The 10,350-nt window shown below is 35.2% G+C and overlaps 1 long non-coding RNA gene across 1 annotated transcript; it reads right to left on the reverse strand.

Moving 5' to 3' along the window:
• Positions 1-6,285: 6,285 nt before the first annotated feature.
• On the reverse strand, positions 6,286-8,831 carry LOC132037498 (uncharacterized). Its single transcript, XR_009409906.1, has 2 exons — positions 8,259-8,831; positions 6,286-7,350 (listed from the first exon to the last, which is right to left on the reverse strand). It is a non-coding gene; the product is annotated as an uncharacterized LOC132037498 (long non-coding RNA).
• Between the last annotated feature and the right edge of the window lie 1,519 nt (positions 8,832-10,350).

Below are 10,350 nucleotides of genomic sequence, written 5' to 3' on the forward strand. Positions count from 1 at the left end.
TTCATTTCTTTATAGTGTTGCCCTCCTATTTCAATATTATCTGCCAAACAAAAGTGACAAAATGATGTTGTGATGTTTTTAATTTTGAATTGTACTGTGCAAAATGAAAATAAGCAAGTAATCAGAGCTAACGGCTGAGTGGCTCTCATTGTTATTTAGAGAACTCACTTTATCGCTTAAATAGCATGGAAGCTAGGGGAAGCGAGTGGGGCCGCCCCAGAAGGCTGAGGGTGACAAAGGGTAGCATGAAGCGACTGCTTCTGTTCAAGAGGCAGAAGCGACTGAAACATGCACTTCATTTATTTTCACAAAAAAAAAAATCGACTTTAAAGAGAAAAAGATGCAACTTTTTTATCTAGTTCACTGCTCTTTGCCTTGGTCTGGGGTTTGCAAGTCATGACTGATTTATCTTCTTTGATGCTCTCTGCCTCCTCTGTTATCGCTGCTTCTTTCTCTTCTTCTTTTCTCTGATCTGATATCACTGCTACTGCTGCAGCTTTAATTTTTTTCGTTTCTCCTTTTCTGTTAGCTATTGCTGCTACTGCAGATACTTTTTTCTTTCTATTCTTCTCTTATACTGTTGTGTTCATCTGCTTCTTCGGACTTCAGCTATTGTTTTATTTATTTTTTTGTCATTCTTTTTTCTCTTTATTAATTTAATTGATTTATCTAATGTGTTTTTTGTTTTTCTATTTGCTCTCTATTTTTCTATTTGCTCTCTATTTTTCCAGTAGGCAATAGCTCTGTTGTAGACTTTAATTTAGTTTCTCTTTGCTTCATTTATTTGCAACTAACCAATATAATGCATGCACTCAAACGCTCCTGCTGCAACAAACATGGTCGTTAGCAATTTTGATCGTGATAACTTGTTCATCTCAATGTTGATGTATGAAAAATCACTCATTGCTCTTAGAGCCCTACTTAGAGGTACTTCTGTAGTTCAAGCCAGAAATTGAGGGGTAAAAAACTAGTTATGCCTTTTTTTTTTTTTTGTGTGTTCTCATATTTAAGGGAGAGATGATTGACTGACTTCTCCTCTTTACAAGAATGAGGTAGTTTTTTGTATATGTTTTAAAAGTTCGAATCCAAGCAGTCACTGCATATTAAAAGTTCGAATCTAAGCAGTCACTGCATCTCTGCAGTAGAACTTAGAAAACTCAAGTGCACAAGTTTGAGCATAGTTACTTTCCATTTTTTCCAAGGAGTCGTGTTTAGATTACTGTACATTAGAACTGAATTTAAGGAGTTTAACAGAGACATTTGAGGTATAAGAGTCGTATTTTTGGTGCTCCAATTGAATTATTTGCCTAACTAATAACAATCTACTTGGCCCAATAATATTCTGTGTGCTATTCACATTATAGAGTACCTACAACAATCTGTTTCTTATTCCTTTGCCATCCGTAACACATTCGAGAATTTTGTGAAAGACGCCGTTTTATTTTGCTCAGGTGAATATTTAAGGACAACTGAAGAAAAGCAGTTTGATAAGTTAATTACAAAAAAAATGTCAAAACATATTGGGCACTATAATTACAAAAGCTTCCCAAGCTCTCTCCTGTCCTTTAAAGCGATAATGTTATTCATTTAATTCACTAGAGTTCTTTATTCTCTGTGTTTATTTTTTGGTTATTGACATTCAACAATACAAGAAAAAAGTGGACACATTTCTCTATCTTTATGTTGGGAAATCATCTAAGTTTGCTGGATTATCTGGTATATATAAGTTAGTGTTCATTTGCTTTATTAGATACTTCATGTTTCACATCTCTGTGTGATGATTGAGCACAAATTGAGGTCTCCTCTTTCTTCATTTTGATGGTTTATTTGTTGTTGCTAAACTGACATAAATTTCTTCTTTTATCAGATTAAGAATTTGAAGTCATCCTATCCTTGAAGAAAGTGCAGAGCAAAATTGAAGTACAAAAGTTTTTATTTTGTTAGTGGTGGTTTAAAGATGATGTCTTATGCACACATGCTACTTTTTTCTATTTTAGGAGTAATGAAAAATGATGTCATGCAATTTGGATGTGTATATTTTTTGGTAATGTGATACTTTAGTTCTTTGTATTGACGAATAACATTGATGTTTTAATGAATATTGATTATTTGGTTTATTTTAGGATGTGTCTGTGGGTGTGAAACCATATGAAATAATTAAGCATTACTATTTGGTATATAAATTTTTGAAATTATATATGTTTATTAAAATTTCACAGTAGCGAAGGGAAATATGGTCGCTAAATGCACTTGCGATGACCAATTAGTTGTCGTCATTAAATACTTTTAACAGCCGAAGGGACAATCCTGTTGCTATAAAGGATATATAACGACCGGAATATATGTCGTCGCTAAAGAATCTTTAACGACTGGATTTAAAAACCGGTCGTTAACTTTTAACGACGGAGCTTTTAATGACCGGCGACGACCGGATTTGTTCCGGTCGTTATTGACCTATAGCGACTGGAATTGGACTTTTAACGACTGGATTTCCCTTCGCTAAAAGCCTATTTTCTTGTAGTGTACCTTAGTCGGAATCGCCACATATCCCATCTTCTTAGCACTCAGGGGCGAATTCAAGTAGAAATTTTGGGGCATGTGAACACAGTCTCTCCGTAAAACAAGGTATTTTATGTAGATATTTTCTAAAATTGATATAATATCAACTGCTGGAACCCATGCTACAAAGAGGCTAAATGGTGCACTTGATAGAAGGTTGTGTTATTTACCTAGAGGTCTAGGGATCAATTCTCACTTACACATTTTTTTCCTTCTTTTTTTTAATGGTGAACCATGTTCTAAAAATCCTAGATTTGCCTCTATTAGCACTAACATAATAACCATCATCTCCGTCATCGAAATCATCTTTAATACAAGTAGTACTACTTTGCACAACACATCACATTAACATAACCTAAAGAAGTTCAATATCCAAAATGCAAGAGCGAAGGGAAAGCATTCAGAGTATACTACCCAATGAACATGGGGAGGCTGCACTCCTCCAAGGCACTATTACAGTTATTATTTAGTAGTAATACCTTCACATTTCAATACTAATATCCATAATGCAAGAGGGAAAGCATCATAATCATGATATTTGTTCTTCGTGGCACTATTACAGTTATTTATTTAGTAGTAGTAGTACCTTCACATTTCAATACTAATATAAACAAACCAAAGTTACAATTCAACGCATTTGTTCATCATATATCAAACCATCAATACAGATACACAAATGTTAAAACTTTCCCTATTAACCAAACACTTACACATATATGGGGTCGTTTGGTTCGCAGAGTAAATTATCCCGGAACTATAATCCTAGCTGGGAGGTGGGATAAAATAATCCCAAGTTTGATGGGATATTCCACCTTATCCAGACTTAATCCTAGAATATCCCACCTTATCCTACGTGGCAAACGACCTCTTAAACCACTTCTTTAGCCGGGGCAGCAGGTTGCTTCAAATCATAATATTTGATATTTGATCGTTGGAATACACAGTATATATTACCCAATGAAAATGGAGGCTGCACTACTCCATGACACAATTACATTTATTTATTTAGTAGTAATACCTTCACATTTCATCAATACTAATATAAACAAACCAAAAACACAGTTCCCAATTCATCGCATTCGTTCATCAAATTTCAAACCATCAATAACAAATGCATTCACAGTAACTATAGACCAACAAACAGCACAAATGTTAAAACTTCCCCTATCAACCCAAACACTTAAAACATAAGATGTTCGATATCTATAACGCAACAGAAAAAGCATCATAATCTTTGATATTTGTTCGTTAAAATACATAGTATATTAGCCAATGTTCCATGACACTATTACACTTATTTAGTAATACCTTCACAATTTTTAATACTAATATAAACAACCGAAGTCACAATTTACAATTCAACGCATTGCATCAAACAGGGTTTGAAGCTGGGTTTACATTGCGTTTTTAGTTTATCCAGTTCAAAGTGGGTAACTACTAGTAATTCTTTTGAGATAGTAGCTAATTCTTAATTAGCGGTATGAAAAATTAATGATTACTATTTGTCAAATTCTGCCGATATTGAATAAGATATGACGACATGCAGAATAGCATGAACATTGAAAAGAAAACGAGTTCTGTAGCCAGTCAAGCCCAAATTCAACGGGCTGCTATCTGAAAACAAGGTTGCGCCTTTTTGTCCATTCGATCTCAAAATCAACTTTTACTGCAAAACAATTTGGGCAATTTGGACGATTGTTCTTATTCGGGGATGGTCTTTAATTTTTGTCCCTCAAATTGCTGGTCTTTAATTTTTGTCCTTCGCCTAAAATATCCCAAGGTTTTGGGTTAAACCTTGGTTCAGTAAAGAAAAAAATTCCAATGCAAAATTTCATAGCAAAATTAGGCCTATTGGGGAAGGCCTAACTTTTGTAGAATTCCAGCATAATTAAAAAAAAAAAAAAAAAAAAAAAAAAAATCTGCCTTGTGAAATTCGCAAGGTAAACCTTAAGGCAGAAGTTTTATGAAAGGCTTAAAATTTTTTTTTTAATTGAGAGAGGGGGGGGGGGGGGGTTCAAAGGCGCTGGTCTTTAATTTATACTCCCCGTAAGCATAAGTTTATATTTTTGTATCATAATATCCAATAAGTATGCGCTGGCATGACTTCAGTTTCTAAAGGCATAAGTTTGATTGTTAGAGGACAAAAATTAAAGATCTGCCCATTTTAAAGGAAAAGGTACAATTTTAAGAAAACAATTTACCAGCATAGACTGCAGTCTGCCCAACCAGTTTATGCTTATCACCATCATAGAGGATTCGAGGAACTGTTCTTGAACTCCAATTTATAGTGAACAAGCAAGCGCGGATGAAGCAAAAATAAAACCTCAGAAACTAATAGTGGTCTTATTACAGAAATGAACACAATTCCCTTCTCTTCTCCCCCTTCAAGCACAAATATGCAACAGGGTCAAATACACAACTCATTCTTGTACTTCGATTATCGTATTAGTTGTTGTAGTTACTGTTTCCTTTCTACATAATGCTTTGTTATGCTTTTTTTTTTTTAATATCTTGCGATGACTTCTTTAAAGTTCTTGTCTGACTTTATTTGAAATATCTTCTCTTGAACCGAGGGTCCATCGGAAACAACCTCTTTACCGCCCAAGGTAGAGGTAAGGTCTGCGTACGCTCTACCCTCTCCAGACCCCACTTGTGAAAATATACTAGGTATGTTGTTGTTGTTGTTGTAGTATTCTTTACACAAGCTTAGCCTAACTTAGAAACTTTTAGGCACTGGTTGTTTAAAATCAGTTGAGACTCTCCCTGTTCTCCCAAAAAAATCTAAAAAATGACCAGCTAAACGATCAGCTGCATCAAAAAGCCCATCCTTTCATACTGGGGAAAATATCATAGGAATGGTGAAAGCAAATAGCTTTCCATAGGATAAGGCAGAATTTGCAACTGCCTTGAAAAACAGTTTAACTTGTCGAAGACGTGGGATTTAAAAAAAGAAGTACCTAAGCGAGAGGAGGTCTTGAGTTCAATCTCTCTCTTTTTAATAATCGTGGCGTCTGATCCAACTTGTTATTATCAGTTGTGTCTTGTACCTCTATTGCTATATGATTTTGTGTTAGTTACGTTATTTTTTCTTTTCCAGACTGCTTTTTCATGCTTCATTTAGTATTCTTCCATGGCTTCATTACTGCAGTTATTTCTTTTACCGGACTGATGTGGTTGCTATTCTTTGAGCCAAGGGTCTTTCGGAAATAGCCTCTCTACTTCCATAGTAGGGGTAAGGTCTACGTACACTCTACGTTCCCCAGACCCTACTATGTGGAATTACACTGGGTATGTTATTTTTTTTGGTGTCTGATCCAACTTGTGTTCACCTCGACTAATTTCACAAGGTATTTGCTACCTCCAACTAGCATAAGTACGGGGAAGCTGTCCCTAAGGCTTGGATATATAGGAAGAAAGCACCTAATTTTTATTATTATTTTTTTTTTTGCTTCTGTTGGGATTTGAAGACCTGAATAGACGGGAAGAGAGCACCGAGTTTTTTTGCTTCTGCTAGGATTTGAACCTGAGACCTCATGACTTTAAACCTACAATGACTACTAGGCCACACTCTTGGGTGCAAGTTTTGAGTTCAAACTCATGCAGGAGCGTTTCAAAAGAATGGGAGTTGATTATTATAGGTTGTAAAGGAGGCGTTTTTGTTGTTGTTATAAGCAGAAGCTAAAGATAAGGAAAAAGGAGCATGAGCTCAAAATTTGAAAAAAAAAAAAATACAAGGAGAGCATAGGCTAGACATCTTGAACGGTGAGACTTAGGCAGTTCATCCAGCTATTTGGTATGCAAATAGACAGGGTTACATACATGATAAGTGGGTAAAACCTAGAAACATGTCCTCTCCGAAAGGTAGACTGTAGACCTCAAATAAACTCTCAGAGGTGCTCCAAGTTCAGAAACAAATAGAAACAAATGGCTTCCATTTTGTTTCTGAATCAACTCAATGTAATATCTCAAATAGAAACACAGTTGTTGGCACTAAACTCTTTTAACTTTATCAATTTGTATAAGTCAGACAGCATCATACACCAAAACATTTAGAACTCATTATGCAATATATGTGAAAGTTCATTTCACATATTGTCTGGGTATTGGGATCCTTTCCAGGCCCTTGAGATCTTGAACATCATTGAGCCACAGGCTAGTAACAAATCTCACTGACTACAGAGAGCCAGATTACATGTGATATTTGCACACCTGTCAGTCAATATACTAAGTCAATATACTAACCCTGGTGGTTGCTCCATATAAAGTTCATCTCCACGAAGATGTCTAACTGAAAACAGGGCCAACGATCCATAGCTACCATAAGAGATAAGAAGGCGGAGAAACCATCTTGGCAACAAGTGAAAAAGTACCACCATTCAAATCGAGATTTCTGTTATGAATTGGCAATTACAGCATTGATACCTAAGGCAGACAAATGTTGGAGGTAAATATTGAGTATGGTATTGCTGAGATGCCGATGGAAGATATCAGAGCAGGGTGTTTGACAAGCCATGAACAATTATGTAACAAGTTTATTTTGATGAAGACACTTTAAAAACAATCTTTTTTTTTTTTAATGGGGGTGGTGGTGGCGAATATAGACACTGGTATTAGAGGTGATGCACCGTGCAAGAGCAGCAACAAACAGAGTGGGCTGCTATAGATGCCTATATCACCTTTAATTGTATTAGACTCTGCACAAATTCCATAACAGTCTAGAGAAAAAGATATTCTGGAGTTCCCTCAACTCAGACAACGTCACTACCCTCAACTGTAAAGAACTCAGCAAACCTGCAACAGAGTTCGAAGTCACAACTCTGCTGCGCGGATAACGTAGGCACAAGCCAATTTAGACATCCATATGTATAATGTTAAAGTCCTAACGAAAACACAGACGTATAGTTTCCCCTAGTTAAGTGTCAGCTTCAAACTATCATCTTTAACACAAGGAGTAGTGTATTGCACAACGCATCACATTAACATGAAAAAAATAAAAAAGAGAGAGATGTTCAATATCCAAAATGCAAGAGGAAAGGGAAAGCATCATAACCTTGATATTTGTTCGTCAGAATACACAGTATATTACCCAATGAACATAGAGGCTGCACTGCTCCATGACACTATTACAGTTATTATTTAGTAATAATAACTTCACATTACAACACTAATATAAACAAACCAAAGTCACAGTACAATTAAATGCATTCACGTAATTATAGACCAACAAACAGTACAAAAGTTAAAACTAACCCTATTAACAGGAAATAAAGATGTTCGATATCCATAATGCAAGAGGAAAGGGAAAGCATCATAATCTTGATATTTGTTCGTCGGAATACACAGTATATATTACCCAATCAACATGGAGGCTGCACTTCTCCATGACACTATCACAGTTACTTATTATTTAGTAGTAATACCTTCACATTTCAATACTAATATCCATAATGCAAGAGGGAAAGCATCATAATCTTGATATTTGTTCTTCGTGACGTTATTACAAATTTGAGGCCACCATTGATGCGTTATTTACTTAGTAGTAATACCTTCACATTTCAATACTAATATAAACAACCAACAGTCACAGTACAAATTCAAAGCATTGGTTCATCAAATTTCAAATAATCAATAACAAATGCATTCACGTAATTATAGACCAACAAACAGCAGAAATTCTAAAACTTTCCCTATTAACTTACACACACAGCTTATACCGCCTTTTCTTTAGCCGGAGGAGCAGGTTTCTTCAAATCATCATCCACAACCTTAGTCAGAATCGCCACATATCCTATCTTCTTAGGGCTGACGTCATCATCAACTCCGTTATCGAAACACATAGATATACTTCTATATGCATAATAACAAAGTCCTACCGAAAACACACATACAGTTTCCCCCAGTTAAGTGTCAGCTTCCAACTATCATCTTTAACACAAGGAGTAGTACATTGCACAACCCATCACATTAACAGAAAATAAAGATGTTCAATGTCCATAATGCAACAGCGAAGGCAAAGCATTATAATCTCGATATTTGTTTGTCAGAATACACAGTATATTACCCAATGAACATGGAGGCTGCACTGCTCCATGACGCTATTACAGTTATTTAGTAGTAAGACCTTCACATTTCATCAATACTAATATAAACAACCAAAGTTTACTACTCAAATGCATTCGTTCATCAAATTTCAAACCATCAATAACAAATGCACAAATGTTAAAACCTATATGACTTCTTTAGCCTGGGCAGCAGGTTCCTTCAATTCATCAACTACCACTACAAGAAATATGACTTTTAACGATCACTTCTTAACGAAGGGACATGAATCCGGTCGTTATAAATATATTTATAGCGACAAACTTTTTTTCCGGTCATTAAAGCCAATTTTTAGCTTAACATTAACAAGGGGATAATATTCCGTCTTTAAAACACATAATAACCGGTCGTTGAAACTATAATCAATAAAAAATAGGCGCTACTTTTTCCCTCTTTTTCCTTTTTCCCCCAACCCAGCCCCTCTCTCTCAAAAATAAAACATTATGCATCGATGAAAACACACGCACGGTTCCGAAGAATAAAATAACTCCAACATGGTCCACCGGCAACTGCTATCAAAAGTAAGTTCTAGGAGAAGCAAAATTGTTACAGTACGTTTATGGGAGAAGAAAAATTGTTCGTCACCTCTGTCGGCATCAATTGTTCATCTTAGAGCTCCTTCTCAAGGTATGATTCGAAACTTTACCTTTTTATATGTTAATTTTGGTTCAAATTAATAGGATTATGATCACACTTGTAGATATATGGATGTTGGTGCTGCTTTGGTGGTGTTGGTGTTCAAGAATCTTATCGATTTCAATTATCCTAATTTAGGGTATTTTTAATTTGTGCTTAGAAAGAATTTGTGGCATGGTCGATTTCAATGTGCAATTTCCATAGCCACTGCTTTCGATTTGTGTTATTCTCTTTTTTTCTCCTTCTTCGTGGACTAACTTCTGTGTTCCTTTATGATGAGTTTAAAATTTAAGTCTTTCTCTAATTAGTTTTTCAAAAATTTAGAACCCTAGAGGAATAAAGCACAAAAACAGTGATTCTGATGGTGGAAGCTTAACTGTGATTTGCTTTTTGTTGGGTGCTATCATATAAAGGTATATCTATTGAGTTTTAGATATTTGCTTGATGACGGAGTTTTAGCTTTTCACTGAATTATTATATTTTCAGTTTATAGCTTGTTGGAACAAATCATGATGGTTTGTTATGCTTTATTTAATTTTGCACAATCTCTTTTAGAGAATTGTTGTTCAGTTCTTATGGAAAAGGTGACATCTTTTAGGTTCTTTCTTCCACCTAATGTGATTATTTCTTTATCTTTGTTTTGTTTATGTGCAAGTTAAAGTTAAATAGATAGCTTTATTCTATGTAATATTGGGGTTAACTATAAAATGTGCATTTTGTTTTGCTCTATGAGCTATTTACATACCCAACAAGAAAAGCAATCAAGCAAATTATTTGTAGCATAGGAATGAGACATTTTAAGATTTTGGACTTCTGGACTTGCTTTGTCTACCATAGAAGTGAATGACTTAAATTTTCGGTGTGACCCTGCATTGTTGGTACATATTCAGTGGAGTGCTAAGAGTCCATTTTCTTTAATAAAATGGTGCACTTTTAGGCACGAGCTGAGCTTCCGTCACATTTTTTTTTAAGGAGACAACTCAAGTGAGTTCTATCGGCAATAAAAGAATGCACAGTTTATTGATCATTTTGTCCAAAAACATCTCTAAAATCAAA

The sequence above is a fragment of the Lycium ferocissimum genome, chromosome 11 (genome assembly GCF_029784015.1).
Source record: "Lycium ferocissimum isolate CSIRO_LF1 chromosome 11, AGI_CSIRO_Lferr_CH_V1, whole genome shotgun sequence".
NCBI lineage: Eukaryota > Viridiplantae > Streptophyta > Magnoliopsida > Solanales > Solanaceae > Lycium > Lycium ferocissimum.